The sequence below is a fragment of the Pongo abelii genome, chromosome 1 (genome assembly GCF_028885655.2).
Source record: "Pongo abelii isolate AG06213 chromosome 1, NHGRI_mPonAbe1-v2.0_pri, whole genome shotgun sequence".
Lineage (NCBI taxonomy): Eukaryota > Metazoa > Chordata > Mammalia > Primates > Hominidae > Pongo > Pongo abelii.
The window spans coordinates 175,552,614-175,580,415 of record NC_071985.2 but is presented as its reverse complement, the minus strand read 5'-3'; the positions used below and the strand labels follow the sequence as shown (position 1 = coordinate 175,580,415).

The 27,802-nt window shown below is 41.2% G+C and overlaps 1 protein-coding gene across 6 annotated transcripts in view; it reads right to left on the bottom strand.

Moving 5' to 3' along the window:
* The window catches only part of DAB1 (DAB adaptor protein 1), a 1,275,060-nt gene that overhangs the window by 579,840 nt on the left and 667,418 nt on the right, over nucleotides 1–27,802 (bottom strand). For 4 of the 6 annotated variants that reach the window (XM_054534040.2, XM_054534043.2, XM_054534046.2 and 1 more), the window contains one exon: nucleotides 9,641–9,749. The exons of the other annotated variants lie outside the window; for them this stretch is intronic. The gene's annotated coding sequence lies outside the window, so the exon portion shown is untranslated. The remainder of the gene's footprint in view (nucleotides 1–9,640; nucleotides 9,750–27,802) is intronic. 6 annotated transcript variants of the gene reach the window in all.

The window sequence follows — 27,802 nt, the reverse complement described above, 5'->3', positions numbered from 1 at the left end:
TGTGAAAAGACCAAATCTACGTCTCATTGGTGTACCTGAAAGTGACAGGGAGAATGGAACCAAGTTGGAAAACACTCTGCAGGATATTATCCAGGAGAACCTCCCCAGCTTAGCAAGGCAGGCCAACATTCAAATTCAGGAAATACAGAGAATGCCACAAAGATACTCCTCGAGGAGAGCAACTCCAAGACACATAATTGTCAGATTCACCAAAGTTGAAATGAAGGAAAAAATGTTAAGGGCAGCCAGAGAGAAAGGTTGGGTTACCCACAAAGGGAAGCCCATCAGACTAACAGATCTCTCAGCAGAAACTCTACAAGCCAGAAAAGAGTGGGGGCCAATATTCAACATTCTTAAAGAAAAGAATTTTCAAGCCAGAATTTCATATCCAGCCAAACTAAGCTTCATAAGTGAAGGAGAAATAAAATCCTTTACAGACAAGCAAGTGCTGAGAGATTTTGTCACCACCAGGCCTGTCCTACAAGAGCTCCTGAAGGAAGCACTAAACATGGAAAGGAACAACCGGTACCAGCCACAGCAAAAACATGCCAAATTGTAAAGACCATTGATGCTAGGAAGAAACTGCATCAACTAACGAGCAAAATAACCAGCTAACATCATAATGACAGGATCAAATTCACACATAACAATATTAACCTTAAATGTAAATGGGCTAAATGCTCCAATTAAAGACACAGACTGGCAAATTGGATAAAGAGTCAAGACCCATCAGTGTGTTGTATTCTGGAGACCCATCTCACGTGCAGAGACACACATAGGCTCAAAATAAAGGGATGGAGGAAGATCTACCAAGCAAATGGAAAACAAAAAAAAGGCAGGGATTGCAATCCTAGTCTCTGATAAAACAGACTTTAAACCAACAAAGATCAAAAGAGACAAAGAAGGCCATTACATAATGGTAAAGGGATCAATTCAACAAGAAGAGCTAACTATCCTAAATATGTATGTACCCAATTCAGGAGCACCCAGATTCATAAAGCAGGTCCTTAGAGACCTACAAAGAGACTTAAGACTCCCACACAATAATAATGGGAGACTTTAACACCCCACTGTCAACATTAGACAGATCAATGAGACAGAAAGTTAACAAGGATATCCAGGAATTGAGCTCAGCTCTGCACCAAGCGGACCTAATAGACATCTACAGAACTCTCCACCCCAAATCAACAGAATATACATTCTTCTCAGCACCACATTGCACTTATTCCAAAATTGACCACATATTTGGAAGTAAAGCACTCCTCAGCAAATGTAAAAGAACAGAAATTGTAACAAACTGTCTCTCAGACCACAGTGCAATGAAACTAGAACTCAGGGTTAAGAAACTCACTCAAAACCACTCAACTACATGGAAACTGAACAACCTGCTCCTGAATGACTACTGGGTGCATAATGAAATGAAGGCAGAAATAAAGATGTTCTTTGAAACCAACGAGAACAAAGACACAATGTACCAGAATCTCTGGGACACATTCAAAGCAGTGTGTAGAGGGAAATTTATAGCACTAAATGCCCACAAGAGAAAGCAGGAAAGATCTAAAATTGACACCCTAACATCACAATCATAAGAACTAGAAAAGCAAGAGCAAACACATTCAAAAGCTAGCAGAAGGCAAGAAATAACTAACATCAGAGCAGAACTGAAGGAAATAGAGACAAAAAGAACCCTTCAAAAAATTAATGAATCCAGGAGCTGGTTTTTTGAAAGGATCAACAAAATTGATAGACTGCTAGCAAGACTAATAAAGAAGAAAAGAGAGAAGAATCAAATAGACGCAATAAAAAATGATAAAGGGGATATCACCACCGATAACACAGAAATACAAACTACCATCAGAGAGTACTACAAACAACTCTACGCAAATCAACTAGAAAATCTAGAAGAAATGGATAAATTCCTCGAAACATACACTCTCCCAAGACTAAACCAGGAAGAAGTTGAATCTCTGAATAGACCAATAACAGGATCTGAAATTGTGGCAATAATCAATAGCTTACCAACCAAAAAGAGTCCAGGACCAGATGGATTCACAGCTGAATTCTACCAGAGGTACAAGGAGGAACTGGTACCATTCCTTCTGAAACTACTCCAATCAATAGAAAAAGAGGGAATCCTCTCTAACTCATTTTATGAGGCCAGCATCATCCTGATACCAAAGCCAGGCAGAGACACAACCAAAAAAGAGAATTTTAGACCAATATCCCTGATGAACATCAATGCAAATATCCTCAATAAAATACTGGCAAACTGAATCCAGCAGCACATCAAAAAGCTTATCCACCATGATCAAGTGGGCTTCATGCCTGGGATGCAAGGCTGGTTCAACATATGCAAATCAATAAATGTAATCCAGCATATAAACAGAACCAAAGACAAAAACCACATGATTATCTCAATAGATGCACAAAAGGCCTTTGACAAAATTCAACAACCTTCATGCTAAAAACTCTCAATAAATTAGGTATTGATGGGACGTATCTCAAAATAATAAGAGCTATCTATGACAAACCCACAGCCAGTATCATACTGAATGGGCAAAAACTGGAAGCATTCCCTCTGAAAACTGGCACAAGACAGGGATGCCCTCTCTCACCACTCCTATTCAACATAGTGTTGGAAGTTCTGGCCAGGGCAATTAGGCAGGAGAAGGAAATCAAGGGTATTCAATTAGGAAAAGAGGAAGTCAAATTGTCCCTGTTTGCAGATGACATGATTGTATATCTAGAAAACCCCATTGTCTCAGCCCAAAATCTCCTTAAGCTGATAAGCAACTTCAGCAAAGTCTCAGGATACAAAATCAATGTACAAAAATCACAAGCATTCTTATACACCAATAACAGACAAACAGAGAGCCAAATCATGAGTGAACTCCCATTCACAATTGCTTCAAAGAGAATGAAACACCAAGGAATCCAACTTAAAAACGATGTGAAGGACCTCTTCAAGGAGAACTACAAACCACTGCTCAACGAAATAAAAGAGGACACAAACAAATGGAAGAATATTCATGTTCATGGATAGGAAGAATCAATATCGTGAAAATGGCCATATTGCCCAAGGTAATTTATAGATTTAATGCCATCGCCATCAAGCTACAAATGACCTTCTTCACAGAATTGGAAAAAACTACTTTAAAGTTCATATGGAACCAAAAAAGAGCCCGCATTTCCAAGACAATCCTAAGCCAAAAGAACAAAGCTGGAGGCATCACGCTACCTGACTTCAAACTATACTACAAGGCTACAGTAACCAAAACAGCATGGTACTGGTACCAAAACAGAGATATAGATCAATGGAACACAACAGAGCCCTCAGAAATAATACCACACAGCTACAACCATCTGATGTGTAAGTGTTTAATAAATGGTGCTGGGAAAACTGGCTACCCGTATGTAGAAAGCTGAAACTGGATCCCTTCCTTATACCTTATACAAAAATTAATTCAAGATGAATTAAAGACTTAAATGTTAGACCTAAAACCATAAAAGCCCTAGAAGAAAACCCAGGCAATACCATTCAGGACATAGGCACAGGCAAGGACTTCATGTCTAAAACACCAAAAGCAATGGCAACAAGTCAAAATTGACAAATGGGATCTAATTAAACTAAAGAGCTTCTGCACAGCAAAAGAAACTACCAACAGAGTGAATACTCAACCTACAGAATGGGAGAAAATTTTTGCAATCTATTCATCTGATAAAGGTCTAATATCCAGAATCTACAAAGAACTCAAACAAACTTACAAGAAAAAAACAAACAACTCCATCAAAAACTGGGCAAAAGATATGAACAGACACGTCTCAAAAGAAGACTTTTATGCAGCCAACAGACACGTGAGAAAATGCTCATCATCACTGGCCATCAGAGAAATGCAAATCAAAACCACAATGAGATACCATCTCACGCCAGTTAGAATGGCAATCATTAAAAAGTCAGGAAACAACAGGTGCTGGAGAGGATGTGGAGAAATAGGAACACTTTTACACTGTTGGTGGGACTGTAAACTAGTTCAACCATTGTGGAAGTCAGTGTGGCAGTTCCTCAAGGATCTAGAACTAGAAATACCATTTGACCCAGCCATCCCATTACTGGGTATGTACCCAAAGGATCATAAATCATGCTGCTATAAAGACACATGCACACGTATGTTTATTGCGGCACTATTCACAATAGCAAAGTCTTGGAACCAACCCAAATGTCCATCAATGATAGACTGGATTAAGAAAATGTGGCACATATACACCATGGAATACTACGCAGCCATAAAAAATGATGAGTTCATGTCCTTTGCAGGGACATGGATGAAGCTGGAAACCATCATTCTCAGCAAACTATTGCAAGGACAAAAAACCAAACACCGCATGTTCTCACTTACAGGTGGGAATTAAACAATGAGAACACTTGGACACAGGTAGGGGAACATCACACACCAGGGCCTGTTGTGGGGTGGGGGTAGGGGGGGAGGGATAGCATTAAGAGATAAACCTAATGTAAATGACAAGTTAATGGGTGTATCACACCAACATGGCACATGTATATATATGTAACAAACCTGCATGTTGTGCACATGTATCCTAGAACCTAAAGTATACTAATAAAAAAAAGAAAATATCTTCATTTTATTTCCTTTCTCCTTTATCATGTGACACAAGATTTATTGACTTCGCATCAGCATTTAAATATTGTTAACTTTATGTAATAGTATTTGGGTTGGGGATTGGTGCATTTCCCATTGTATGAAGGATAGTTGTATTATGTTAGGTGCAATTACAACCTTATTATTGTCTTTATTTGAAGATTATGTATGATCTCAGGAGATGTGTATGGGTTCAAGTTGACAAGGGGTGGGCTTGTGATGGTAATACTGAGTTGAGTGTCAACTTGATTGGATTGAAGGATATAAAGTATTTATCCTCGGTGTGTCTGTGAGGGTATTCCCATAGGAGATTAACATTTGAGTCAGTGGGCTGGGAAAGGCAGACCCACGCTTAATCTGGGTGGGCACTATCTAATCAGCTGCCAGCACAGCTAGAATATAAGCAGGTAGAAAAATGTGAAAAGAGAGACTGGCCTAGCTTCCCAGCCTACAATTTTCTCCCGTGTTGGATGCTTCCTGCCCTTGAATATCGAACTCCAAGTTCTTCAGTTTTGGAACTTGAACTGATTCTCCTTGTTTCTCACTGGGCAGACAGCTTATCGTGGGGCCTTGTGATTATGTGAGTTAATACTTAACAAACTCCCCTTTATATATATATATATATATATATATATATATATATATATTCCTTTAGTTCTGTCCCTCTAGAGAACGCTGACTGATACACCCACTTTATGTTTTTGTTTGCTTTGTTGAAGATTAGTTGACTCTAAGTATTTGGCTTTATTCTGGGTTCTCTTTCTGTTCCATTGGTCTGTATGCCTATTTTTATACCAGTACCATGCCATTTTGGTGACTATTGCCTTACAGTATAGTTTGAAGTTGGGTAATGTGATCACTCCAGAGTTGTTCTTTTTGCTCAGTCTCATTTTGGCTATACAGGCTCTTTTTTAATTCCATATGAATTTTATCTCTCACCCCTTCAAACAACTAGGATTATTTTTTATAGTTCTGTGAAGAACGATGATGGTATTTTGATGGGAATTGCATTGAATTTGTAGATTGCTTTTGGAAGTATGGTCTTTTTCACAATATTGATCCTACCCATCCATGAGCATGGGATGTGTTTTCATTTGTTTGTGTTGTCTATGATTTCTTTCAGCAGTGTTTTGTAGTTTTCTTTGTAGAGGTCTTTCACTTCCTTGGTTAGGTATATTCCTAATTATTTTTTCTGTTAATTGTTTTGCAGCTATTATAAATTGGGTTGAGTTCTTTCTTTGATTCTCATCTGGGTCACTGTTGGTGTATAGCAGAAGCTACTGATTTGTGTACATTAATTTTATCCTGAAACATTGCTGAATTCATTTATCAGTTCTAGGAGCTTTTCGGATGAGCCTTTAGGGTTTTCTAGGTATATCATCATGTCATCAGAAAACAGTGACAGTTTGACTTCCTCTTTACTGATTTGGGTGCCCTTTATTTTTTTCTCTTATCTGGTTGCTCTGGCTAGGACTTCCAGTACTATGTTGAATAGAAGTGGTGAAAGTGGGCATCCTTGTGCAAGACGTTTTATAGTAATTGAACAATAGTATGAGAAGAATCTTAATTATGTAATTCAGCCCCCTGTGTTCTCCCTGCCTTTTGTGTCATCCTTACCACCCATTTCACAGATGGGAAAACCAAAGTCTGTGTATACAAGCCCTCTATTCACTGCATGTAATTTGCACAGAGGATAACCTTGCAACCCAGCAGTTGAGAAATGGGGTAAGAATACATGGACATGGCATAGACTAGCTGTTTTAAATTGTGTTTCAAAATGTGCTAGGAATTTGAGAGAGGTACATTAAATCCTCTCAAAAAATTACAGTGTTTGAGCCTAGGGCCCTCCTCCCAGCTGGAAAAGAATGTTGGGCTAGAAGAAGACAAACAACCATCTGTTCCTAATTTTTCAGGTGACAAAGGCATTGGGAGATGTGAAACATCCTGATTACAAGTATTGGGCAAAATAGCGGGGGAAAGCTGAGCTTAGATCATTTCTCTCTGGACAGGAATTAAACAGAGAAATAAGCACTGCTAAAGTAAATCTGGGATTTGGGTTCTAGCCCCAGGTCTGGTTACGGAGCAAGTCACTGTGGGGAAAGGCTCCTTCACTGGAGCCCTCTTCAGTGGGAGAGAGCAGCCAGCCTCTGCCTCTCTCATCCTCATGGGGTGATCTGGAGAACCAATAAATTATCCCATGGAAGATGCTTTGGAAAATACAATTTTAAGTGCTAAAGGAATGTTGTGATTGTTCAAGCATGGACAGTCCATGACAAATCCTGGAGGTGACCGTCCTGGCCAGCTGCGAGTGGCACTAGCAGTAAAGAAGTGAGGAAATACGTTGACTTAGTTTTAGGGCCCAGAGGTCTAGAAAACAAAGCCTGAACCTGCAGATGGAAGTCAAAAAGCTTCAGGTGTGGGCAAGGTCAGGCCAAAACCACATGAATGAAACTCTCACATGGCGGCCAAGCATGTGACTCTAGAGAGGCCACCTAAGTTTAAATCCCCGCCCCACTACTGACTAGCTGTGGGATCTTGAGCATATCATTAACCATGGGCTTTTGTTTCCTCATCTGCAAGACAGGAATTATCACACCTTCTTCCTAGAGTGGAGAAGACTGAATAATTTTTGTGAGGTGCTTGATGCAAGCACATACCCAATTTAAGAGTGTGGGCTCTGGAGCCAGAATGCTTGTGTTTAAATCCTTACTATGATACTTTCTAGCAAGTTACAGCTTCTCAGTGCCTCAGTTTTCCCATCTATAACATGAGGATAAGAATGTTAGCTCCCTTATAAGGCTGTTGTGAGGATTAAATGAGTTAATCCATATAAATGTTTAGTGCCTGGGATATAATAAGCCCTCAATAAAATGGAGTTTTTACGTAATTGTATTAGGCCATTCTTGCGTTGCTATAAAGAAGTACCTAAGACTGGGTAATTTATTAAAAAAAGAGGCTTACTTGGCTCATGGTTCTGCAGGCATTACAGGAAGCACAGTGTTGGCATTTGCTCAGCTTCTAGGGAGGCCTCAGGAGGCTTATAATCTTGGCAGAAGGTGAAGGGGGAGCAGACACATCAAATGGCAAAAGCAGGAGCAAGAGACAGAGTGGAGGGAAAGGTGCCACACACTTTTAAATGACCAGATCTTTCAAGGACTCACTATCTTGAAGACAGCACCAAACCATGAGGGATCCACTCTCATGACCCAAACATCTCCCACCAGGCTCCACCTCCAGAATTGAGGGTTAAAATTCAACAAGAGATTTGGGCAGGGACAAATATCCAAACTATATCAATGATCATATTTATTATAATTTTTGGTTTGTGGTGTTTTTTTAGAGACAGGGTCTCCCTCCATCTCCCAGGCTGGAGTGCAGTGGCACAATCATAGCTCACTGCAGCCTCCAACTCCTGGGCTCAAGGGATCCTCCCACCTCAGCCTTCCAAGTAGCTAGGACTCAAGTGTATACCACCACACCTGGCTGGTTTTTTAAAAAAAAAAAAACTGTACGTGGAGATGTGGTCTCACTATTTTCCCCAGGCTGATCTCAAACTCCTGGCCTCAAGCAATCCTCCCGCCTCAGCCTCCGAAAGTGCTGGGATTACAGGCATGAGCCACCATGCCTGACCCCATTATAATGAATTATTATTACTGAATGTACTTTGATACTGAGTCAGAATCCTCAAATATTTTCAGACCTGCATAAAACCTAAAGGGAGAGCAAACTCCCAGCACCCATGCAACAGTTGGCTCACTAATACTTTAAGTGCATGTTATTGCTCTAAACAAATAGAAGCTGTCTCTGAGTTTGGACATCAGTGAACTTGAACACATATTAGGATAATCTTTTAACTATGTCCTATAAGTATTCATTGTGGTATAAATTCGTGTTGCAATGAAGGGCCCTAGCAACCATTCCCTGGGCTACTGAGCCTCTGTATGGTTACAGCATCCAGGAAGCTGGAGAAGTTTCTGGAATGTGGCTGATTCCCCAGTCATCCCACCTCTGTTCACAATCATTCCATATTCCAAAAATAACACAACTTTGTTATTTTTGGTTCCTCACACCTAACACAAGTCCTGGCGTGCAGTATGTGCTCCATAAATGTGTTAAATTAATGAGTGAAGCATTAGTAAAAAGATTGAATAAGGAATAAACACTCTCCTTGATTATTGAGAAGGGGAAAGTGCTCTCACAACTCATGTGGCTTGCACTGTGGGGCACCCTGAGTATTCATTGGTGGCCAGAAGAAAAAAGAAGCGTGGTTCTTAAAGAAGAATGATTCTGGAAGGATGGTAACCAGATATGCCAGAAGTCCATATTGCAATATCCTGGGGATTTTTCCAAACTTGTGTTCAACTAAGGTGGATTCTGATACCCAGGTGAAGTGGACATAGAAGTAGAGGTCTCTGGGGAGAAGGCCATGGTGGCTATCAGGTAGTAGTAATCCCTTTGTTTCACCATGACCTTACCAGTGCTTGGGTACAGGGCATAAAGAGGGCATGGCTGGAGGATTTGTGGGAGGTACAGAGGGGAAGAGCAGGACTGGACACTTGGTAGGGCTGCTGCTCAACAGGATGTGAACTTGGCAGGCCCTGGTCAAAGTGGAGAATGGGAAGCAAAGCAGCAAGCATTTATTGAATTTCTACTTTGTGCCAAGAACTATGTGCTGTTCATACATCATCTCTCTTAATTCTATTCTTAATCCCCATTTTTTAGAAGAGAAAAGTAACTTCAAAGTAATTAAGCATTTCTCCTAGATCACACAGGTTCAAACTGACCTGTACGAGATTCAATTTCTGGTTCATTTTGATTTCAGAGCCCTTGAAAATTTCAAGAAACTTTGCTCCTCTCCAGGCTTGTGTCCTAGGTAATTAAGGTAGCTACAGATTAGGAGGGAAGACTGCAGCTTTGTAGGCAGGCAGATATCTAGACTAGAACCCCAGACCCCAGGTCACAAAATAGATGCTAGATCCTACCTGTTGGTGGGGTTCTTCCTATTGGGTAGTGCCCACTGGTTGGCTTGGCTCAAGAACTGGGCATAGCAGAATCCACAGGTGGCAGGGATCAGGGCCTCATAGGTAGCTCCTGGAAACACAATCACACAACCCTAATCTTTAGGACTGATAGGCAGGGCTTGCCTTTCCTTCTTTCTGGCCACTTGATTCAATCTCTATTTCCTCATCCATATAAAAGATACCTTATAGAGAAGGAAAAGGAGGAGATGAAATGAACTAATTAGAGGTTGTTGGTAACCTTTTATCAATATTTACATAAATGGATGAAACTGCTGGCCTCATTGCTGGGTCTCCCCAATATGATCACAAGCCTGGCAGAGAACAGGGAACAGGGTGAAGGGAGCACCAGGAACTGAGTGGCTTTCAGCGGGCACCTTGCAAATAGTCCTGTGATCTTATGCAAATTTCTTAACCTTGCTGGGCTTCAGTCAAATATTCTATAAAAAAGAATCACAAACAAAAATGTAGATGATGCTTTTTAAACCTGATGAAGAAGCAACATAAATGTTGAATAGTGTTAATAGTACCTTTAAATTGATCATAAAAATTCTACATCTATTTAGTTGCCAAAATGCTTCTGCATACATTGCTGTAGCACAATCTCCTAAAAACCCTGTGATGTGGGCTAGAAGGTGCAATTCTCAACCTCACAGACTGGAAAACCAAGTCTCTGAGAGAATACACTTTGTCCAAAATCGAAAAGTTGAAAACAGCTGAAAGCGGATACTAGAGAATTGGAGTCACATGATGTAGAAAATGCAAATGGCACTAGATAAAACATAGCTTCAGAACAGTTCAATGAAAATGATAACACAGTGAAATGTTGCTATGCCATTATAGAAATGAAAAAACAGAGCTGCAGAGAGGTTAAGAAACTAATGCCAAAATAGAGTACTGTACTGGGGCTGAGCTATGAACCTAAGACTGTCTAATCCCCTCAAACTTTATGTTTATTTCCTTAGCCAGGCTGCAGACTGTAAGCCATTCTTTAATTTAGCAAGTCATTATTGCGTTCTTTTATATGCCAAGTTCCGATCTATACCCTGGAGAAACAACAATGAACAGAGTCTCTGCTCTCATGAAGGTGATATTCTGATAATCAATAAGCAAGGAGGTATTGTACATAGGTGGTGTTAGGGCTTGAATTAGGTTCACCCCCCCAAAAAATATGTTGCTGTCTTAACCCCTAGTACTTCAGAATGCAAGCTTACTTGGACATAAATTCGTTCCAGATGTAATTACAGGCAGTCCCCAACTTAAAATAGTTCAATTTATGATTTTTTTGACCCTATGATTGTTAAACCAATGCACATTCAGTAGAAATCGTACTTCACATTTTAGATTTTGATCTTTTATTTTTATTATTTTTATTTTTTAATCATAACATTTTTAGTTTCATTATTATAAACTAGAATTGTGTTAGATGATTTTGTCCAACTGTAATGTAATGTTCTGAGCACACATAAGGTAGACCAGGCAAAGCTATGAGATTTGGTGGGTTAGGTGTACTAAATGCATTTTCAACTGACGATATCTTCAACTTACTATACAATGGGCTTATTGGGATATAACCCCATTGTGAGTCAAAGAGAAGCTGTACTTAAGTTCAGATGAGGTTATACTGGAGTAGGCTGGGCCATTAATCCAATATGACTGCCATCCTTATAAGAAGAAGACAGAGACTCAGTGAGAAGATGACCATGTGAAGGAAGAGATAGAAACTGGAATGATGCATTTACAGGGAACACGAAGGATTGCTGGCAAATGCAGAAGTTAGGAAGAGACAAGGAAGGATTATCTCCTACAAGTTTCAGAGGGAGTGTGACCCGTCCACACCTCGATTTTGGATTTTTGGCCTGCAGAACTGTGAGATGATAGATTTCTGTTGTTTTAAGACTCAATTTGAGGTACTTTAAAAATAGCAGCCCTAGGAAACTAATACAGGTGGTGATATATACTGCCTAGAGCAATGAAACAAACAATAATACAAATTTAAAAATTCCAAAAAACCAAGTCTGTTTTTCTGAGATGGGTGGAAGACTGACAAAGACACTAAGACTTGGGGGCTTCCTAGCTTCCTATGAGCAATATATGCCCTCGGCCGCTTGCCACAGGCTTTCTTCCCCACCCTGCAGGCTTATCTACTGTGGCTGCTTCCCAGCTCACCTCTACGTGAACTTGACTTGAAAGGGTTTACTAAGCAAATTAATAATGTAAACGAGATTGCAGCTAGCACCTTCCGTGCAGGAGCAGCGGTGAAGGCCTACTGCACAATAATTGTCTGCATACAAATGGATGCTGCAGCTGGAAATGAGTCTGTAATGCTCGGGAAAGCAGGCCATCAGGGCTGCTGATGGGGGACACTTTGGTACCCATTCAGATCATTTTTGCTATTACACGAATCAAGGCAAATCCACAAAGTGCTTTATAACACAATACTGTGTTTATCAGCTAGGCTTTTCATTTCCTCCTCGCAACAGCTCAGAAGGGTATTAGAAAAGTTCCCATTTTATAGATAAAGACACTGAAGCTTGGAGAGGTTGGGAAACTAGTTGGAGACTCCATGTTTGACAGCCTGGGACCTCTAACCCTCCTGATCTGGTGTGTGGCTGGAGGCTTCCTAAAAAAAAAACAGTCCTTTTCAAAATTCAGTTGTTCACAGCCTTTTAATAATATCCAACCTTTAATTGATTACTGAACACTAAAAATTCATTTTATCATTTAGTTCTCACTATAAACTATGCGGTAGGTATCGTTACTCCTGTAAAGAAACAGGCTCAGAGAGGTTATAACACTTTCCTAAGGCCACGTGTGGGTGGTGAGAACCAACTGAAGCCAAAGGCCAGCTCTCATCAACCCATATCTTAATCCACTCTAGGGGGAGGGGTGGCTGTTAAAAATGCAGATTCCTGAGCTCCACAAAACCTGCTGAATCCAAATTTCTGAGGGCAGACTCTGGATCGTTCATACTTAGTATGTTCCCTAGTGATCTGATGCTGCCATTCTCTTGAAAATGCCATTTTGCATCCTCTTTTAGTCCAGCTTAGGGCTCCTTGACATCGCCTTCCTTAAGTTCTTTCTAGAAACTGGACATGACCTGAAAATGTGCTCCGATGAGCGGAGGAAATATGCACCAGCTGATTCTGAAGCCAACACATCTCCACATGAAGGCTGAAGAGTGTCCCCAGCTGGGGTCAACAGAGGTGCCACCTCCGCTGCCACCACCAGGCAGCCACTGGGCTGAGGTGCCTGTCAGTGAGTGGAGAAAGCCCTTTGGGACTCCATTCTGGCATTTTCATTTATCATGCAAATGAAAGAAGTTAAATTAGGTCATGTCAGGGACTCGCAAATCAAAATTGTGCCAGAGGGTTCTTCCATGGCCACAGCAGGGAGCTGTGCTGAGGGATCTTCAGATGCGTCTATTTTTGAATTTTCTATCAAATCAAGGAGCTTCTGGTACCAGGCTTCTTTGGCATGAAGCATGTCCACTGTGCAGGTCTTGGATCTGCGGAGATGATTCATAGCCAGGCCAAAGCTTCTGGCACTGCTAAATACAGACAGGGGAGCACCAAGTGCTTACCCTATGAGTTCAGTGAAAAAAGCTGCATGGGCTTTGGAGTTACAGGCTTACCTGGATTAGATCTAACTAATGCTTACTGCGCAGGGCACTGATCCAGGCTGGACACTTATCTTCATAGAACTTACATTCCAGAGGGCACACGCCTGGCCTCTGCCACTTATAAACTAGGGGACATAGGACAAATCCCTTAACCTCTCTGAATCTCAGCTCATCTATCTGAGCTCTTTTCACTGACACTTTGCAGGTGCTCAGTATATGCCACATATGATTCCATAAGTAAATTCCTCGTGTTTGCCAATGGGAGGATGCATTAGAGATATAGATAAGTAGTCCAAGGTTGACTTATACTACTTAATGTATTAATTTAGTTACACATTCATTTGCTACACATGCGTTCACTTCTGGTAGGAGGGTTCATGTGGATTTGCATCTGTTCTTTCCCTTGAGCCTAGGACTAAATGTCTGACTTCCTTTCTAATTCTCTGAAGTGAGACAGTCAAGCCCTTTACACACAGTCAGCATTTGCTACCTGCTGCTGAATCATTGCCTGAATACATGAATAATTTGCTATGAAAGGAGTTGGTCTTCATTCAAAGCTCCAGCTACTTTGGATGAATTGGATTTCCAAATAAAGAAAAACTAGCACCTCCAAGAAGCAGGGGGTCAGATATGGTCACCATCACATATAAAGATCCCACAGACTTTTAGAAATGGGCTTGAGGTTGGACCCACCTGAAACTTGTGGGCTGCTGCAACTGCTCTCACCCACATCAGTGAGGAATAACAGGGTGTTTAATAAGTTCAAGCAAGCCAGGGACTGAGAGCTAAAATGTAGAATATTTGTTTTAGTTTTAGCAGGTTGTTCTCTTTTCCTTATCCATCATAGTGAAGGTTCCTTAAATGTTGGTTTCCTTGTTCTGTGATAGATATTGGGCTTTGAAGAGAAACTCAGCAGAGTTCAGATCTTACCCTATCACTTACTGGCCTTCAGACCCTGGGAGTACGGGGTACTCTCAGATTTCCCTGTAAATCAGGTGCTATAACAATACTCACTCCCTAGGACTACTGTGAAGGTTAACTGAGGGGAAGCCTATGAAAGCACTTTGTAAACTATGGCTTTATGTGGATCTAATTAACATGACTATTTTTATTCCCTTAGTGATCTCTATTTTCTTTTCTTCTTAACAATTACAGACTCGTGGGTTTGAAGGAGAGCAGGTTCATAGGCTGCCTAGTCAGAATCAACTAGAGAGCTGGTTAAAATTCAGACTCCCTAGGGGCTACCTCAAACCTACTGAATGAGACCTGGGGAGAGCAGAGAGGACAGTGGGAAACTGTGGTGTATAACGCAGCAAGCTTTGAGAAACATTGACCTAGTCTCTTAATATGTGCAACCTCTGCAACATCCCTGGAAAGTGGTGTTTTAATCATATTACCTTGGTGAGGTATGGTAAAACCAGGCGCAGGTCAAAAGAGAGACATCGGGAAAGCTCAGAGGTTTCATTACACTCACAGTTCTCTGAGGAAAACATAGCCTACCATGCAGGGCCACTCAGAGAAATGTCAGGGTTGGTCACAGAGAGAGTGAGAGGGGGACTATGGCAAGAGACTTCATTGTGGTTTCTGAGGTAAGGAAAGGGCAAGGCAGGGCACACAGGGTTAGGATTGGCTAGTTTGGGTAATTCCAGTGTGCTCTGTAGTACAGCGGCCGTCCCTAGTTGTCTGACACCTGGCCCTGGGGTGGTTAGGGTGGGTGGGTAGTGGCTCAAAGTGTGGGAACCCAGTAAGAGTAGTGGTTGGGATTGTAGACTTCATCGGCTTCTCAAGAAGGAAAACTGAGCAGCTTCTAGCCTGGGTCTCAAAACTAGGTCATGACTGCACACACATATACAAAAACCACAACAACAAGGCTATATTACAAGTGGTCATCCCATTCTGCTTGTACATCTCCAGGGAGACAAAGCTTCCTGCCTTACCAGGCAGCCCCATCCATGTCTGGCCAACTGACTGTGACAATCTGGTTCCTGATACCACCTGACACCTGTTCTCCGGCAGCTTCTACTCCTTGGTCCTGGCTTCCTTTTTAGGGACACATGAACCAATCTTCACCCTTCTTTCACATGATACCAGCACTTCCAGCATTTGAAATCAGGATCTTCTCCATCCTTGGGCTTGCCAGCAGGTCTTTATTTAATAGGAATTCAAGTCTCTTCTCCTCTTTTTCCTTCTCCTTGATCTCCCTTGTCTGAGCAGGGAAGGCTAAAGGCTTGAGAAGATGCTAAGACCATACAGGGACTTAGCCATGGAATTTGGACTAATGATAATTATAATAATTGCAGCTACTCGTCACGGAGCATCAATCACACCTCAAGCATCAGATCAGTGCTTTACAGACAACTCATCTCATCCTCGTAACAATCTTATGATTTGGGTATGATTGTACCCAGTTTACAAATGGGTTAGTTGAGGTTCAGGGTGGAGGTGAAGAGACTTGCCCATGGTCACTTGGCCAGTACCCCAAGAACTGGCACTGGAATGCAGGGCTGCCTGGCTGAGTTCAGATAAGGGTACCTGCCATTTCCCGACCCAGCCCCATTGGGCAGCAAGAGGACAGGAATGAGAAAATTAGGTGCTGAGCCAAAGCAAGAGGCCTGTCTACTGACCTGTGTGTGGGGCCCTCTCTGGGCCTCCTCTTTGGAGATGCCTCAGAGACTCAAATACCTGCTGGTTTTATCTGTGAGGTTGGTGGAACTCCTTGTCAAACATCCAGGCATATTTTTGTCACTTTAAGAAATCAAGACAATTTCTTCACTTGACAAAGGTAAAATCTTTTAAAGCTTTGGAGGATTGGGAAAGGGAATAAGAAAGACATTAATAGAATGACATATTTTTAGTGTAACACTTCAGAGAAAAACTCTAGGGGAACAAAAAATAAAATGAACGACCTAAATATGGTTCTTTAAAATTTTTTTAAAAATACTATGAGCTTCAAAGGAGTGGGCTGTGCTGGATATTTGCATGCCCCAAATCTGTAAAGGATTTGAATACAATGGAAAGTCCATGGGTGAAGACTCTCCTTTGGTCTGGTAAATTGTGCCTCCCCTAATGTTGGGTTGACTACTTGCGAGCTGGGTGACCGGACAAAATACTAAACCTCTCTCGTTCCCAGTTTCAAAATCTGTATGATAAAGATGGTGGCACTGAGCTCATTGAATTGTGGTGAGATATACATGAAATCATTTATGTGAAATACACGAAATATTTATACAGAACTATAATAATATAGTCCTATATACCACATTATATAGTATATAATATATACTATATAATAAATCTAATATATTATTATATAATATATATTATATGTGTTAGATTAATTATTATGTATTTTCAGGTTATTTTATTTGAAAACAGAACACATGGCTCATTTAGGAAGATTATTAAAATATCTTCTATTGCTTTTGCTAAGTTTCTGAGAAATAGGCCATCTTAGCCTGAGCTGCTATAACAACATACCAGAGACTGGGCAGCTTAAACAGGAATTTATTTCTCATAGTTTTGGAGGCTGGGAAGTCCAAGATCAAGATGCCAGCAGATCTGGTTCCTGGTGAGGACTGTCTTCTTGGCTTGTAGACAATCACCTTCTTGTGTAGCCTCCCATGGAACAGAGAGAGGAAGCTCTGGTCTCTTCCTCCTCTTAAAAGGGCATTATTCTTACCATGGGACTCTACCCTCAATGACTTCATTTAAAGCTATTCACCTCCTGTATTAGTCCATTTTCACACTGATATAAAGATATCACCTGAGCCTGGATAGTTTATAAACAAAAGAGGGTTAATTGACTCACAGTTCCACGTGGCTGGGGAGGCTTCACATTCATGGAAGAAGGCAAAGGAGAAGCAAGGCACATCTTACAGAGTGGCAGGAGAGAGAGAAAAATCAGAAGGAAGCTCCAGACATTTATCAAACAACCAGGTCTTGTGAGAACTCACTATCACGAGAACAGCAAGGGAGAAATCTGCTCCCATGATCCAATCACCTCCCACCAGGTCCCTCCCTTGACACGTGGGGATTACAATTCAAGATGAGATTTGGGTGGGGACATGGAGCTAAACTAGATCACTTCCCAAAGACACTTCCAAACATCATCACACTGGGGATTAGAGCTTCAACATATGAATTTAGGGAACAGGAGGATACACAAACTTTCAATCCATAGCATGGGCAAATAGGTTCACAAACAACTGTTATGAGCTGATAGGAGCCTCCTCCTCATGGGCGCTGGGTGTGGGAGCTGAGGATTCAGGAGAGCTGGACCCTGCTTCCCGCTCCACAGGGTCCGGTGCCACTCCAACAGCGTGACAGTCCCTATCTCATGACAAGATCCTGACTTGGTTTAGATAACCTATAACAACATGCTCAGGGAAGGTGGGTTCAACCCACAGGGTGGATCATGATTGGCCAAAGCAACCAGGATAGTCTCATTCCTTCTTGCAGGTGACTGGTTTAGCAGTGGGCCTATGACCCAATTTTGATCATTGAGACAAAATGGGCCTTCAGGAAAAGACTTCCAGTTCTGATGAAAATCCCCTTTCTTCCCTATATGCTGGAATGTGAGGATGGAATGTGAAGCAGGGCTGCCTTTTTGTGACTATGAGAGGAAAAACAAAGAGAATTGGAGAAGTGAACTCAGAGCACTGAAATTATTGAACTGCTGAGTTAGCAGAAGCTGGAACTGCCTACCCTACAATTCTAGTTATGTTTACGTAATAAACCCCAGTGTTTTCAGCTACTTTTATCCAGGTCATTTGTTACCAACAGCCAAAAGCATCCTAAAGCTTACATGGACAAACTTACTTTGGGACTCTAGACACATGCCCTCTCTGAACCTCGGTTTCCTGTGTTTGTTTGTTTGTTTGTTTGTTTTTTTGATGGAATCTCACCCTGTAGCCCAGGCTGGAGTGCAGTGGTGCGATCTCAGCTCACTGAAACCTCTGCCTCCCAGGTTCAAGCAATTCTCCTGCCTCAGCCTCCCAAGTAGCTGGGACTACATGCGTGCGCCAATATGCCCAGCTTATTTTTGTATTTTTAGTACAGACGGGGTTTCACCACGTTGGCCAAGAGGGTCTCCATCTCCCGACTTTGTGATCCGCCTGCCTCGGCCTCCCAAAGTGCTGGGATTACAGGCCTGAGCCACCACGCCCGGCCCAGTTTCCTCTTATATTAAATGATGGGATTGGATTCCTGTTGGCAAACCAGTAGCCCATGGGCCAGATTCAGCTTAACAGTGATGTTTGGGTTTCCCTGTGCATCAAACAAATCATATATATCTAGAAAATGTGACTCTTGTACTTTCCAAAACTCTTCCAATTGCCCTCACGAGCCTCACATGGGATAGTGGTGGAAAAACAAATCTTGTCAGTTAATCATATCTCCATCTTCTCTGGTACAAAGAATCTCTTAGAGATCTTGGTTCTTCTCTGGAAATGCTCCTGGTTAGGGGTGAAGAAGTGGGGCTTACATGCCATTGCAGCCTTAGGGCTATGTTGTTTTCTCTAGATCTGCTATAGAATCTGTTAAAGCGAACTAAATATGGCCTGAGAAGGACTCCGTACTTCTCTATTTGAGTCCTTGTGGACGAACTGCAACCTAGCTTAATAGGTAGACAAGACTGAAAACCTAACTTAGGAGTATGCACCTGTAACAATAGCTGAGTCTTGGCCAATCCCAGTGGCTATACTTCAGCCACTCATAAACTGTTGAGTGTTCAAACTGTGCTCAAATAAGGAAACACTGAGCCGTAACCAATCCAGCCATTCTGTACCTCACTTACGATTTCTATATATCATTTCCCTTTTTTTGTCTATAAATCTTCTACCATGTGGCTGTGCTGGAGTCTCTGTGAATCTGTTGTGATTCTGCGGGCTGCCCAGTTCACAAATTGTTCATTGCTCAATTAAACTCCTTTAACTTTAATTCGGCTGACGTTTTTCTCTTATCAAATCACAGGGCTGGTTGAGGCCTTAAGCCCTGTACAGTGTCTGCTAAGATGCAGCAGATCTCTCTGGGTCCTTGGAATAGTGTGCTCCTTCCATAGCTGAAATCTTTGGTCCTAGACATAGTCCCTGTACTCTGCAACCACTGATACCATGTTGCTTCCAGTGACCTGGGCTCGGCACCTCTGCATTCCCTCCCTGGGATATCCTAATGTCTCCCTGAACAGGCACTAGGGAAACAGAAATATCACTCAGACCTATTATTCCAGACATGTCTATACACACATATATTATGCTCTCCTAAGGAACAAGATGCCAAGCCAAATGCAGAACATTCTCTAGAGCCTTGTAGTTACTCTTCCAAGCAATGCCTAGAGAAGTAGTCTCCAGCTTTCTGTGTTGTTGGGTCCCCTAGTACCTGTATGGATATCTCCATTACTAGTTTCTCTACCCCTTGTCAAGATATGGCTATGTGGCAGGAGGTAGAATGAGAGATTAGTAAGAATCCTGCCATCACATTTCCTCATCTACTTCTTCCTCACTGGAAGCAAATTCCTCTATATCGAATTCTTTCACCATTAAGACTCATACCTTGGCCACGCGTGGTGGCTTACGCCTGTAATCCCAGCACTTGGGAGGCCAAGGTGGGTGGATCACAAGGTCAGGAGTTCGAGACCAGCTTGGCCAACATGTTGAAACCTCGTCTCCACTAAAAATACAAAAATTAGCTGGATGTGGTGGCAGGTGGCTGTAATCTCAGCTACTCGGGAGGCTGAGGCAGGAGAATCGCTCAAACCTGGGAGGCGGAGGGTGCAGTGAGCCAAGATCAAGCCACTGCACTCCAGCCTGAGCGACAGGATGAGACTGTCAAAAAAAAAAAAAGACTTACACCTTAGTGACAGAACAGTAAGAGAAACCTTTAAACCAAAGAGACAACAAAGTTAGGAGATTTTAAAAGATTATACCATTGTATTATATTTAAAACAATTTTTGTTGCCAATATTTTTTTAAATTCACAAGATTCTATATATGCATGTAGATTTTTATCTTCTCTTGAAAATTAGAGGCTCTTGGCAACATTGAATTCATATTCTTTCATGGAACAATAATGGGCATGAGCCAAGTAATCTTTTTTCCTTGAACGTGCATGCATTGTCTGGTTCTTCACAGTCCCAATCACACCCCTTTGTCTTGGACCTTGAATGCATCTGGTTCACACATTTATGGTCTCTTTCTACCCCCTTAGGCATTCACAATTCTATAATAAGATCAATTCCACTTATATAGTTCTAAGACTCTATGATCAATTCCCCCTTCCCACCTCCCCATTCATCCAGCACCACACAAAGCCCAGCCAGGGAATATAACGTATTACATCCTGATATAAGTATATGATTACTATATGAACATATAATAAGTTATGGATAAATGTATAGTCTGGTTAAGTATATATGCCAAACACTTATTTTAAAATGAGAAGAAAGATTTTTTTCAACCATTCACTTGACTTCCATCCTTTGAACCATCTGTGGAGCCTTGGGCAAATTACTTAGGCCAACTGGGCTCCTATTTTTTCAACTGTGGGATGAAGAGGGTACAACTAATTCCAGGGCTCTGTAATTACATGAGTTCAGTCCAATAACCATACGTTCTCACATCAGGAGGGTTGATCCAAGGAATGTAAGACAGGCCCTCACATTTGGGAGTTTATGATCTAGTTGGGGGGAAAAAAAGCAAAAGCATAGAAAATGGAAAGCATCACAAAGCAAAGGGAGCTCTGGGGCCTCTATGCTCAGAATAGTGGGATCTTACAGTCAGAAGGTGACTAAGAGAAACTTTTCTCTCCTCACCAACATCTTCAGCTAACTACCTCCTCTTCTTCCCTTGAAATAAAATTCAGCTCACCTCTCCCTCTCCTGAAGCCCAAGGCTGGGTGAATTGATGCCCTCCACATGTGTCCCCACAGCTCTGCAATGTCTTTGTTTATTGGTCTGTCTCCTCCACCGTTCTGGACTCTGAGGGCAGGAAATGTAATACACATTTGTCTTTTCTCTTTTCTTTTCTTTTTCCTTTTCTTTCTCTTCTCTCTCTCTCTCTCTTTTTTTTCTATAACAACACTCACTTCACGGCGAACCATGCTGGCACCTCATTCCATGTGGTGTGGTTGATAAAGATTTTCATCATACACATCCTTCCTCTGGTAGGCAAGTAAAATCAGGTCAGATTCTTTCTTCAGGAGATTTTAATCTTAAGGGAATTAAGAGAATATCAAAAGAGTTTGAAACTGAATCATTCTTCCAGCAGAGTTCATTTTTTCCTACTTCCATGATCCATTGACCTGTTCTTGTTCCTCTCTTCCCTTGGATGTTCAGTCCTTCCTTGACTTTGCAAACTCCTCAATACTTTACTTAAAAAAAAAAAGTAAAAGAAAGAAAGAAAGATGGTTGGGGCCATTTCTGTAAAAACCAAGGATGTTATCTCATTCTGGGATCAATTTTTTTTCAACTTCGCTATCAATTACAAAGTCTGGCATGTGGTAAATTCTGGGGACAAAATACTAAATGTTTATTCAGTGAATAAATTCCTCATCAATGCTAACTTTCATTCTATAGCATTCCTGACAGATAACCGTCTCTCCTCTTTATGCTAGAATGCCATCAACTTCAGAGGGCTCAGCATCTCACTAGGCAGCTCAGGCTATTTGGAAAATTTTCCCAAATGAATTCTATCACATATCCCCAGTTGTTTGAAAGTTCTTCCTAAATGAGTTAAAATCTTGCTCACATTAACTTTCCCCTTACTATTCCTTGTTCTTTGCTGGGACCATGAGAATTCTTCCATCAGATAATTTCAGAGTCAGGGCTAGCAACATCTACAGGGTTTCAGGGCTTGCTAAGAGGTCTCTAAGGGATAATAATATCCCACATTTGAAAGGCAAATAACACCTACAGGGTTTTCAAAGCTCTTTCCCAACCATTAGGTAATTTATTCTCACAAAAACTCTGAAACACAGATTGCTGTGGGATTACTAGTCTCCATTTTACCTATCAGGAGACTCTATCCCAGAAAGATTGTATAATGTTTTTTTCCAGGTCACACAGTTAATAAAGGGCAGAGTTAAGACTCAATGCCTGATCTTTATGGCTTAATTCTCTCACCTCCTCAACTGTACCATGGGTCCCTTACCACAAGGTTATAATAGTCATCTCCATGATGAAGATATGATTTTAAAGGGATTTACTGCTCCAGCCACTCTGCTGCAGGTCAGCTTAAAATACTTGCTTGACCTCCTCAATCATCTAAGAGAGGTGTGATTATTTCTATTTCACAATTGAAGACACGGAGGCTCAGAGCAGTGAAGAGACTTGCCCAAGGCCACTAGGTAATAAATGTTAAAACTGACATTGAACCCAGGTAAAAAAGACAGACATCAGTCATACTAGGAGTTGGCTCATGCTGTGTGAGCAGCGTAGCCCTGTACCATTAGAAGCCACCATTAAGTCCCATTTTGATCTTTCTCTCATGTGAGTTTTTGGACCTACACTCTCAGCAAGGACAACAGTCATTTCCTTACCCACTATCCCTGAAACTCCTGAGGCCACTTTGTTGCTCTCCTCTCCTAAATTCTAAAGTCTTTCTCTGTCCCTCTCCCCACATAATTACATTAACCATTCACAAAGTTTGGGTGGGATCTTTGGTTGCTGAATGACTTATGGGGAAAGAAGGAAGACTGGCTACACACACAAGAAACATTCAGGTCATTTTTATTTCTCCATCCATGGGCAGCATCAGCCTAACCTGGAATGTGCATCCCACAGCTGCATTAAGACCAATAGGAAACATCTGTATTGTTACACTGTTTCTCCCTTAGACAACACCCCCCTACCACCACCAAAGGAATGGTGTTTTCTTAAAGTTCATCTGCAAGGTTCTGTTCTCAGCACTGATAACACTGTAAAATAATGGTAAAGTTAATTATTGGCAAATTAAAATGGAAGTGCTATCTAAATTCTTAGGACATCCACATTACTATAAAATGAATTTATTGTGATCAAAATGATTAATGACATTTCAGTAAATACCAAAGAATTAAAATCCTGAATACCAAGAAGGTTAAAGTCTTATCATCATTAGAGTACATCAAAGAAAAAAGTGAGTCCTCTCCTTATCTGCTTACATTAGGGAAAAAGACGCAGAGCAAATAAAGAAAATCATGTGAATCTCGGCAAATACTGAAATCTAGAGGCTCATTTTCTTATTTATGTAGCATTTAGAAGCAATACATATTGTATTGGAGGAAAAACAATAGCTCATGTGTAATTTAAACAAAATAGACAGACCAAAAGAACAGAATTGAAAGGCCAAAAATAGATCCACACATATCATAACATTTTAGCATATAATGAAGAAGGTATTTTAAAACTGGGGAAAAGGATAAATATTAAATAAAGGTATTGGCACAACTGGTTCATCATTGGTTGAGGGAAGATAACTACCTTATATCTTACCCCTAAATATAGTCCAGAACAAAAAATACATATGTTTTGCTGGGCGCGGTGGCTCATGCCTGTAATCCCAGCACTTTGGGAGGCTGAGGCAGGTGGATCACCTGAGGTCGGGAGTTCGAGACCAGCCTGACTGAAATAGTGAAACCCCGTCTCTACTAAAAATACAAAAAATTAGCTAATGCCTGTAATCCCAGCTACAGGCTAAGGCAGGAGAATTGCTTGAACCTGGGGGTATGGAGGTTATAGTGAGCCGAGATCATGCCATTGCACTCCAGCCTGGGCAACAACAGTGAAACTCCGTCTCAAAAACAAACAAACAAACAAACAAACAAAAAACAACAAAAAAAACCCATATGTTTATCATTTCAAAAAGAGAAACCAGAAAAGGAGAAATTAATAAATTTGGTAATATTTAATTTAAACCAAATGAAAACATAAGTAATAACCTGGAGAAAATATCAACAATTCTTTGGAAAGATAAAGGATAATATCTTTGATTATTTTTTATATGTAAATGATATATTTGATATATAAAGAGCTTCTACCAATAAAGAAAAAGACAAGCTCTCTGATATAAAAATGAGGCTGGGCACAGTGGCTCACCCCTGTAATTTCAGCACTTTGGGAGGCCAAGATGAGCAGATCACTTGAGGCCAGGAGTTTGAGACCAGTCTGGCCAACATGGAGAGACACTAGCTCTACTAAAAATACAGAAATTAGCCAGGTGTGGTGGCGCATGCCTGTAGTCTCAGCTACTCAGGAGGCTGAGGCAGGAGTATCACTTGAATCCAGGAGGGGGAGGTTGCAATGAGCCGAAATCGTGACACTGCACTCCAGCCTGGGCAACAGAGTGAGACCCTGTCTCAAAAAAAAAAAAAAAAAAAGCAAAAGACTTAGAAAAGAAATAAAAGTAGCCAATGCAACTATGAAAATATTTCCCCTTCAATAGGGGGAAAATAATGCAAGCTAACATAACAATACACTTTTTATTTTGGTGAAAATTTTAAAAACCTTATAGTAAGCAGTGTAGGAGATAAATAGACCCTCTTAGACTCTCCTGAAAGAGCACAAATTGGCCCAAAATTTATGAAAGGCAATTTGGACTAAAAAAAAAATTATATACTATTTTAGTTTGCTAGGGATATCATAAAAAATAACCCAGACTAAGTGGGTTAAACAACACAAATTTATTTTTTATGGTTCTGGAGGCTAGAAGTCCAAGATAAAGCTGTCTGCAAGTCTGGTTTCTAAGGCTTCTCTCCTTGGCTTTCAGATGGCCACTCTTTTGCTGTCTCTTCACGTGGTCTTTCTTCTATGCATGCCCATGCCTGGTGTCTGTTCCATTTCTTATAAGGACACTAGTCATATTGGACTATGGCCTCACCCTTATGATCTTACTTAACCTTAATTATTTTTTCTCTTTTTTCTTTTCTTTTATTTATTTATTTTTTGAGATGGAGTCTTGCTCTGTCACCAGGTTGGAGTGCAGTGGTGCGATCATGGCTCACTGCAACCTAAGCCTCCTGATTTCAAGCGATTCTCCTGCCTCAGCCTCTCAAGTAGCTGGGACTACAGGCACAAGCCACCATGCTCTGCTAATTTTTTGTTTGTTTGTTTTTTGTATTTTTAGTAAGAGATGGGGTTTCACCATGTTGGCCAGGATGGTTTTGACCTCGTGATCTGCCCACCTCGGCCTCCCAAAGTGCTAGGATTACAGGTGTGAGCCACCACGCCTAGCCCCTTAATTATTGTTTCAAAGGCCCCTTCTTTAAATACAATCATGCTGGGGGTTCGGGCTTTACCATAGGAATTCGAGGGTGGGAGGGAACACACTGTATTCTGTAACACACACACACACACACACACACACACACACACACACACACACACACACCCCACACACACATATTCTTACCCTATAACCAACAATTTCACTTCTAGAATATGATTAAGAAAAGCAAACAGACCACAAAGGCAAAATCTGATCCTAAAGTATACATACAGCTCATCCTAGATTCCGTTTTCTAACCTGAATTTTCCATTTATGCAAAATTGGTTAATTCAGTACTGAATCAAATTCTTTTGAGATGAGATCCAACAATTTATTTTTTTAAATTTAACTTCTGATACATAGCCAGGTGATGGTGAAATTGCTTTGTAAATCACTGTAAAATAGGTAAGATTCTGTTGTCTGAACCTGCCATGAAAATGCCAGGGTCCCTTGAATGCAGCGACTCTCAGGGAAGGGCCACACTGCCTAGTGCGCATTCCTGAGCTGTGAAGTCAGACAGATGTGGCTGGAATTCACTCCATTCCTTATTGGCTGTGTGACCTTGGGCAAACCCTCTACCCTCTCTGATGCTCAGTCTCCATTATCTGAATAATGAGGAAAACAATACCTTTTTGCAGAGTGGTATAATAAGATTTAGAGATAAATTAAGAACAGGACCTGGTGACTGGCCCATGTGAGATGTTCAGAAAATCAATATTATCTCCTTATGATATCACCACAAATGTTCAGGGAGGGAATGGACCAGCCAAAATTCATAAAGGCAACACCAAGATGTGGTAATACCCAAATCAATGTCATTTTAGGGAAGTTGACATTCTGACTGGGGTCAGTGTATCCTAGAGCAATGGTACAGGGTTCTGAGGCAAATGGATCTCAGTTCAAATCCTGAAACTGCAAACTAAGTGGATAAATCTAGGCAAGTAGCTTGACTTTGTCAGCCTCAGTTTCTTCATCTGTAAAATGGGGTTGATAATATCTACTTCACAGCATCACTATTAGGCATAAATAAAATAACCCAAGTATGAAGCTTTGTACAGTGTCTGCATGTATACATCTCAGTAAGCAGAATTTATTATTTTTTGTCACTACCAGTGCATATCTGACTCAGACAGGTGTGCAAATGTCTGCAGTGTCAGAGGCTCTGGGGAAACTGTCTAGAGCAAAACCTCTGATGAGTAGGTATAGTGGAGTCTTTCATTCTTTAGAGAATCCTGGGAAGGAAGAAAACTAATAAGTTATTTCATCTAATACCTTCTTGCGCAAGGATCCCTAGCTACAAATACACTCTGTGATGTTTTTCTCAGATAAGTTACAAATAAGCCCCAACTTGCCTTGAAAGGATTTCTGCAATCTAATAGGATGAGGTGTTAGTCTTGATACTGTGAAATCCCTTTAGCAGAAAGCCTGGGGCTACCAGTGGGGCCAGGCCCTTCCTGAGTGTTGGCACTTAAGGAGGCAGATAAGGGAAGATTTCCAAATAGGAACATCTGGAAATGGAAAAGAAGGACTCTGAGGAGAAAGAGCACTCATTTTTCAAGGCTGCCTTAGGCTATGTCTTCTGGGAAGCCATCTCTGGGCAAAAGAACCATGGATTTGAGACTTGACACGCAGGATTTTAACAAATGAAGCCACAAGGTCTGTTGCTGGAAGCACCCTGGGTTTACTTCTCTTCTCAAGGACTTTAGAACTGGATTGAGACCCCAGCCAGTAGGGTGACTGTCCAGGGTGCCCCCATTTGAAAAGTAGCAAGGTCATAAATCTCTTCATCACCCTCCATGGACCATGAGACCAGCCAACTATGAGTCACCTGAAATCACCAGCCAAATGTCAGCTGAAATTGTGAAACAGAATAATCCTAAGCGCAATGCTATTTATCCAGGAAAAATGATTTCATTTGTTCTAAATTTTCAACCCAAGACGTTTAGGGGATCAGAAAAATCACAATTCTATTTATTTATTTATTTATTTATTTATTTATTTATTTATTTTGAGAAAGAGTCTTGCTCTGTCACCCAGGCTGGAGTGCAGTGGCGCGATCTCGGATCACTGCAAGCTCCGCCTCACGGGTTCATGCCATTCTCCTGCCTCAGCCTCCCGACACCACGCCCAGCTAATTTTTTTTTGTATTTTTAGTAGAGACGAGGTTTCACCGTATTAGCCAGGATGGTCTTCATCTCCTGACCTCGTGATCCGCCCGCCTCGGCCTCCCAAAGTGCTGGGATTACAGGCGTGAGCCACCGCACCTGG